At 50.4% G+C, this 8436-nt stretch overlaps 1 pseudogene; it reads left to right on the plus strand.

Annotated features, from left to right (window-relative positions):
• Positions 1–905: 905 nt before the first annotated feature.
• Positions 906–7744, plus strand: LOC129030002 (ankyrin repeat domain-containing protein 11-like; annotated as a pseudogene).
• Positions 7745–8436: the final 692 nt, after the last annotated feature.

Consider the following 8436-nt stretch of genomic DNA (forward strand, 5'->3'; position numbering starts at 1 on the left):
TTGATTTAAATAATGGTCATTTTGTTCATTTTAAACAAATGCTGAGATACCTACTACATTGTAAACAGTGTAATAAATATAGAGAGTTAAACGTAATGCTACAAAATAAACCACCAGAAAATCTCAGTGGTATACAAAAATAAGCATTTATATCTGTATCACAGATGTCTTCACATCATCTCAGGTTTAGCCATCTAGGCTAGGCTCAGCTGTGTTTGGCCCCAATGTCTGAGGTTGTTCTAGGTCTGCTCTAAGTGTTATTCATTATCCTTTGACCAGAGGAAGTGCAAGGTGGTGCTGCCAATGGAAAAAGATGTAGGAGAAGAGCACAAAGTCAATCATACATGCTCATTTCAAGTGTTCACTCATATCTTGTCAATTAATATTATGTTCGTGAAAACAAGTGATTGTGGCCAAGCACCAAGTCAATGGAGGTAAAGGAAGACATGACAATGGTATGAGGATGAGTATGTAAATAACTGCTACATGGAACTGATAAATTGGAAACAATAATTCACTCTATTACAAGAAGGTAGACATACAAAATTGACTTTTTGTTGGTGGTGCTATCTTGAAGCTTATATTCTCTTTAGGGAAACTGGTAAGCTAAAAAGTGATTACAACTTAGTAATATAAGTGAAACATGTAAGATCCTTTTCACACTGGTCTAAAATAGTATATAAAACCCCACTATTTATCTGCAAGATGTAGAATAGGTATTAGCTGATAATTGATGCTTTGTGGTTATTGAACACAGGTTAGATATTCATGAAAGCAGAGAAGTGGTAAGTAGCCATAATTAGAAAGAAGGTTGTTGAAAGAGTAGAAGAAGCCATCCGAGGCATTTTTTTTTTTTTTTACCATATATCTATGAGTCATTGAAATAGAAGAGAAAGGTGCTCTGAATGAACCTGTTAAAAAAGTATTACAGAAAAGAAACAAAATCCAATAGTTTTATCTCTATACCCAAAATGGAGGTTAAAAGTTACACTAAAAATAACGCTATTGCACCAAAGAAAGCTTCCCATCATATCCTGTCAGACACATCAGACGAGGAGGACGTGAGTGTCACCATGGGGACAGGAGAGAAGCTGAGACTCTCAGCACATACAATATTGCCTGGTAGTAAGAAACGAGAGGCTTCTAATGCCAAGCAGCAGAAGGAAAAAAAAAATGAAAAAGAAGTGAAGGAAAGAAACAAATGGCAGAGAGGTTCGCTTTGGAAAATGGATTGACAAGTTCTGTTCCTCAGAGTCGGAAAGTGAGTCCTCAGAGAAGGGGGAGGATGACAGGGACTCCATGGGGAGCTCCAGCTGCCTCAAGGGTTCCCCGCTGGTGTTGAAGGACCCCTCCCTGTTCATCTCCCCGTCTGCCTCCTCCACCTCGTCTCATGGGGGCTCTGCCACCCAGAAGCAGAACCCCAACAATACAAACCAGCACACCAAGCACTGGCAGACAGACAATTGGAAAACCATTTCTCTCCTGGCTTGGTCAGAGGTCAGTTCTTTATCAGAATCCACAAGGAGGAGACTGACAAGCCAGTCTGATTACTCCTCTGGGGGCTCCAGTGTGGAATCGCTGAAGCCAGTGAGGAAGAGGCCAGAGCACAGGAAGCTGGGCAGGCTGCAGGGCTCCCTGTTGGAGAAGAGAAGCCCCTTCCTCTCCAGCGTAGAGGGCACCATCCCCAAGCTGAACAAGGAGGGGAAAGTTGTCAAAAAAACATAAAACAAAACACAAACACAAAAACAAGGAGAAGGGACAGTGTTCTATCAGCCAAGAGCTGAAATTGAAACGTTTTATGTATGAATATGAGGACTACAAGCAAAAGTCAGATAAGGCTATATTTTAGAGAATGATATTTCCACTGAAAATAAGTTAAAAGTTTAAAGCATGATTGAGACTACTTTAAAAAAGAAGAGAAACTTAGCAAAATGAAATCAGAAGAGAAAGAATGGCTCTTTAAAGATGAGATCATTAAGGTCTCCAAAGATGAAAAATCACTGAAGAGAGTCAAAGACATGAACAAAGATATCAGCAGATCTTTCCAAGAAGAGAAAGACTGTTCGAATAAAGCAGAAAAGGAGAAATCTCTGAAAGAAAAGTCTTCAAAAGAAGAAAAACTGAGACTGTACAAAGAGGAGAGAAAGAATAAGTCAAAAGACTGACCCTCAAAATTAGAGAAAAAGAATGATTTAAAAGAGGACAACGTTTCAAAAGAGAAGGAGAAGACTTTTAAAGAAGATAAAGAAAAACTCAAAAAAGAAAAGGTTTATAGGGACGATTCTGCTTTTGATGAATATTTTAATAAAAATCAGTTTCCGGAGAATGAAGACATCAAATTTAGCCTTTCTGACGATCAGCCAGATTGGTGGTTTTTTGACTTGTCTGATTCATCCTTTGATTTCAAAGAGGGGGGACAGCTGGGACTCTGCAGTGACAGACTACAGGGACTTGAAAAATGACTCTGTGGCCAAGCTGATCCTAGAAACAGTGAAGGAGGACAGCCAGGACAGGAAGCAGGACAGCAGAGCCTGGGAGAAGCGAGACTACAGAGAGACCTTCTTCCAAAAGGACAAGGACTATTTGGATAAAAACTCTGAGAAGAGAAAAGACCAGACTGAAAAGCATAAAGTGTCCCCGGCTACCTTTTGGAAAATGACAAGAAGAGGAGAGAGAGTCCGCAGAGGCCAGCCAGGACAAAAAGGACACCCTCCAGAGCTCCCAGGAGCACAGGGACAGCAGGGCCAAGCCAGAGGAGGCACACCGCACACCGTGAGGAGCTGAAGGAGTGAGGCTACCAGAGTGTCTTCAAGGAAAAGTCTGACTGCGATTTTGGGAAGGGCCTGGAGCTGTGGGAACCGCATGAACCAGCACAAGAAAAGAATGACGGCCTTGATAAGGAAAGGAAGGAGAAAACAAATCCAGAAAAATATAAACAGAAGTCCAGTAACAAGGACAAAAGTGAGAAATCTATCCTCGAAAAATGTCAGAAGGACAGAGAATTTGATAAATGTTTTAAAGAGAAAAAAGATACCAAGGAAAAAACATAAGTACACACATGGCAAAGAAAAAAAAAGGAAAGTGTCTCTTGACCAAGGGAAAGAAAAAAAGGAGAAGACTTTCTCTGGGATTATCTTAGAAGACTTCTCTGAAAGAAAAAAAAATGACAAGAAAGGCAAGGAGAAAAGCTGGTACGTCGCAGACGTATTCACAGAAGAGAGTGAGGATGACAAAGACAACTACATGGGGAGTAGGTTCAAGATCAGAGAGGCCAGTGACTTGCAGAGGGTGGATGATCTCTAGGAGAAGGAGGAAGGGCCGGAGGCCTATGCCTCTGACAGACACAGGAAGTCCTCTTCTGATGAGCAGCACCCCAAGAGGCAAAAGGAAAAGGAGCCCAAAGACAAGAGAAAGGACACAGGGGCTGCTGACGGAGTGACAGACAAAAAAGAGAAAGTCCTTGAAAAGCACAAGGAGAAGAAGGTTAAAGAGTACCAGAAAAGTATAAGAACAGGAAGGAAAGAGCTTCAGTGGACTCCATGCAAGATAAGAAAAATAAACAGAAGCTCCCTGAGAAGGCTGAAAAAAAAGTCTGCTGAAGACAAGGCTAACAGCAAACACAAAGAGAAGTCAGATAAAGAATATTCCAAGGAGAGGAAGTCCTTGAGAAGTGCTGACATGGAAAAAAGCCTGCTTGAAAAGTTGGAAGAAGAAGCTCTCCATGAGTACAGAGAAGACTCCAATGATAAAATCAGTGAGGTCTCCTCTGACAGCTTCACAGACTGAGGGCAGGAGCCAGGGATGACTGCCTTCCTGGAGGTCTCTCTCAAGCAGCCACCCGTAAAGTAGGAGGCCAGGGAGAGCGCCTGCCTCCCAGAGAAGCTGAAAGAGAAGGAGAGGCACAGACACTCCTCATCCTCATCCAAGTAGAGCCACTACTGAGAGAGACAGCTAAGAAAGAAAAGGCCGAGAAGAAAGAGAAGGGCAGAGATTACAAGGAGGGAGGCAGCAGGAAGGACTCCGGCCAGTATGAAAAGGACTTCCTGGAGATGGTTGCTTATGGAGTTTCTTACAACATGAAAGCTGTCATAGAAGATAGGCTAAATAAAACGATTGAATTATTTTCTACCGAAAAGAAAGATAAAAATGATTCGGAGAGAGAACCTTCCAAGAAAATAGAAAAGGAACTAAAGCCTTATGGATCTAGTACCATCAACATCCTAAAAGTGAAGAATAAGAGAGAGAAACAAAGGGAGAAATTGACAGACGAGCAGAGGAGGAACCGGAACAGGCATGCAGACTGGCTCCTGCGGCATCACAGGGACCAAGCAGAAGCCCACTGCCAGGGACAAGGACAGCCCTCCCCGCGCACTCAAAGACAAGTCCAGGGATGAGGACCCGAGGCTCAGGGAGGCCAAACTGAAGGAGAAATTCAAGGACAGTGCAGAGAAAGAAAAGGGCGACTCTGTGAAGATGAGCAAAGGGGATGATAAAGTATCGCCCTCCAAAGACCCAGGCAAGAAAGATGTCAGGCCAAGGGAAAAGCTCCGGGGGGATGGCGACCTGATGATGACCAGCTTCCAGAGGATGTTCTCCCAGAAGGACCTGGAGATCGAGGAGCGCCACAAGGGGCACAAGGAGAGGATGAAGCAGATGGAGAAGCTGAGGCACCAGTCCAGAGACCCCAACCTCAAGGAGAGGGCGAAGCCAGCAGACGACGGGCAGAAGAAGGGTCTGGACATTCCTGCCAAGAAACCTCCGGGGCTGGACCCTCCCTTTAAAGACAAAAAGCTCAAGGAGTTGACTCCTATTCCACCTGCTGCCGAAAATAAGCTACACCCGGGATCAGGTGCAGACTCCAAAGACTGGGTCGCAGGGCCTCACATGAAAGAGGTCCTGCCTGCATCTCCTAGGCCTGACCAGAGCCGATCCACTGGCGTGCCCACCCCTATGTCGGTGCTGTCCTGCCCCAGCTACGAGGAGGTGATGCACACGCCCAGAACCCCGTCCTGCAGCACCGATGACTACACGGACCCTGTGTTCGACTGCGCCCACTCCCCGCACTCCACGCCCGTGCCCACTGCTCCCTCCAGCGCCTGCCCCCTCCTTTTTGGACAGGTTCTCCGCGGCATCAAGTGGCCTTTTGGAAAACGCCAGCCAGGCTCCTGCCAAGCCTCTCTCCATAAACTTTTACCGCTAGGTCTCTGCCAATATTAGAAGGACTCCCTAGGAGGAATTCAGCGTGGAAGACAAGCTCCTCAGGCAGCAGAACGTTCCTGCCGCCTCCAGCTACGACTTTCCCCTGCGGCACTAGATGGAAGACAGGGTGCCCCCGCCCCCGGTTCCCGTGGAGAAGTTTGCTTGTTTGTCCCCAGGGTAATATTCCACAGACTATGGCCTCCCCTCGCCCAAAGTCGACGCTCTGCCATCGTTACTGTCACCCCGTCTCCAGAGGGCGTCTTCTCAAATTTATAAGCAAAACCTTCCCTTTCCCCCAGAGATAAGCTGCTGGTTCCTTCCCTCGAAGGGGCCATTCCCCTGCACCTGGACGCCACCGAGGACCAGCAGGCTACAGCCCCCATCATCCCCCCGAGTCCAGCTACCTGGAGCCCCTGGACGAGGGTCAGCACCGTCATCATCCAGGAGCCTGTCGAGTGGGCCCACCCCGCCGAGCAGGCCTTTGCTTCCAGCCTGATCCGGAGCGCCTCTGAAAACCCTGTCAGCTGGCCTGTGGGCTCAGACCTCCTGCTGAAGTCTCTACAGAGATTCCCCGAGTCCCCAAAATATTTCTGCTCCGCGGACTCCCTCCACTCTGCAGCCCCAGGGCCATTCAGCACCTCAGAGGTGCTATACCCACCCCCTTTCCACCTCTCTCTCCCAGAACACTCTGCTCATCGCTGAGCCAGGACTGGAGGACGTCAAAGACGGGGTGGAAGTCGTCCCCGCCACCATCTCTACCTCAGAGGCGGCTCCTTACGCCCCTCCCTCCGGGCTGGAATCCTTCTTCAGCAACTGCAAGTCACTTCCGGAAGCTCCGCTGGACATGGCCCCTGAGGCCTGTAACCACTGTGGCTCAGGTGGAGGCTCTGGAACCCCTGGAAAATAGCCTCCTGGACAACAGCCACAGCCTGTCTACCCTCCGCCAGGTGGAGCCTATGCCCCGGGCAGACGCCTTCGCCGGCCCCGAGGACGACCTGGACCTGGGGTCCTTCTCACTGCCGGAGCTTCCCTTGCAGACTAAAGATGTCCCAGATGTTGAAACAGAACCCGTAGAAGAAAGTCTTGCTCCTTCAGAAAAGATCCCTCCAGGGGCCCCTGTGGTCGTAAGGGTGGGGATGTTTCCGCTTTAGTGGCTGAGGAGCAGCCGTCACTGCCTCCTGACCAGGCTTCCACCCAGCTTCCCACAGAGCTCGAGTCTGAGCCCTCAGAGAAGCCAAAGCTGGACGTGGCTCTAGAAGCTACGGAGGCAGAGGCGGTGCCAGAAGAGGCCTCTGGGGATCTGGACTCCAGCATGGAGCCCACACCCGTTCCCACTGAACACTGCCAATTGGGGAGCGGAGACCAGGGGGCCGAGGCTGAACCCCCCCACCCCCGCCGCATCCCTTTGTGCCCCCGACGCCCCCTGCCCCCCATGGACACTGTGGCACAAGCCCAGGCTACGGACAGCGCTGGCCCCTACGACAACACTGAGGTCTCCCGTGCTGCCGCCCCAGCCGAAGGCCCTCCCTGCGGCATCCACCCAGAAGCCACAGAATCAGAACTTTGGTCGAAGCCCCGAAAGCCCCCAGAGTGGGGTAGATCCCTCAGTGCATCACCAGGAACCGGCAGATGCTCGTGAACCAGAGCAAGTAGGGCACACCTCACTCCAAGGAGTGTGCCCCAGGCACGCGGCTCGGAGGACTACGCACAGCCCAGCATCCGCGCAAACGCCGCTTCCAGCACTCCACCCAGCAGCTGAACACGTCCACGCAGCAGACGCGGGAGGTGATCCAGCAGACGCTGGCCACCATCGTGGACATCATCAAGCTGGACGCCATCTAGCCCTACCACAGTGACAGGGACAACCCCTACTTCGAATTCCTGCACATCAGGAAGAAGATCGAGGAGAAGCGCAAGATTCTGTGCTGCATCACGCCACAGGCGACCCAGTGGTACGCCGAATACGTCACCTACACGGGCTCCTATCTCCTGGACGGCAAGTCGCTCAGCAAGCTCCACATGCCCGTGATCGCACCCCCTCCCTCGCTGGCGGAGTCCCTGAACTAGCTGTTCAGGCAGCAGGAGGCGGTCCGGGAAAAGCTGCGTCTGCAGCACAGCATCGAGCGGTAGAAGCTGAAATGTCCTATGAGCAGGAGATTCTGCAGGTTCACTGCTGGGCAGCCAGGACCATCGCCAACCAGGCAGTGCCATTCAGTGCCTGCATGATGCTGCTGGACTCTGAGGTTTGAAACATGCCCCTAGAGAGCCAGCGCCACTAGAACAAGTCAGTGCGCGACGGGCTCAACACCCGCCAGTTCATCTCCTGGCTCCATGACTTGGACCACAAGTACAACCACATGAAGACCTGCTCACGTGGCAGCAGCACGAGGCCGCGGCCCTGAACGCCGTGCAGAGGATGGAGTGGCAGCTGAAAGTGCAGAAGCTGGACCCTGCTGGGCACTAGTCCCTGTGCGTGAACGAGGTGCCCTCCTTCTACGTGCCCATGGTCAACGTCAACGACGACTTTATGTTGTTGCTGGTGTGACACCGCGGGATGACTGCAGGATGCAGGCGAGGGCTACATGGCTGCTGCTGAGCCCCAGGGGCCGAGGAGGAAGCGCCACGTCCACCCGGGTGGGGAGAGACCCCGAGAGAGATGCGACAGCGTCTCCATCCCTTCCAGACTGGTCCAGACGTCGAGGAGGTGAAACACGTCTCTTGTCTACCAGCTGCCGCGGCGGGGGCAAAGCCCCCAGAGCCTCACCGGCCCTGGCGGGACAAGAAGACCATGCCGGGGGCACACGTGGCAGCTTCTGTCTGAAAATGGTAATCTTTGGACCCTTTTCTCCAGCCAACTGCAGAGGCATTTCAGGAGTTGGAGAATGGAGTGGATTTTTAAATTTTTTTTGTTCCATTCTGATCAACTAAAGAAAATAAAATTAAGCTGTCCATGTCTCACAAACAGTGACCTCCAGGTAGGAGGGGCAGGAGTGCCGTCCCAGCCACGGTTCTGTTGCCACAGAGCTGCAACGACCTCAGACTGGGCTTAGGACCTGGTGCGGAGCAGGGCGTTGGCCGTGCCACCTGCCCAGGCAGAGGGACACAGAACCAGGACCCCCGTACTGTTTTTAATGGAGTCAAATCCACGTGGTTCCTATCTTTTTTCTTTTAATCTTGGGCATTTTGTTTCTCTTTCTGAGAACATAACTTGAAACACTACAGAGCCAATAATCATAT

Source organism: Pongo pygmaeus, chromosome 12 (assembly GCF_028885625.2).
Source record: "Pongo pygmaeus isolate AG05252 chromosome 12, NHGRI_mPonPyg2-v2.0_pri, whole genome shotgun sequence".
NCBI classification, from domain to species: Eukaryota; Metazoa; Chordata; class Mammalia; order Primates; family Hominidae; genus Pongo; species Pongo pygmaeus.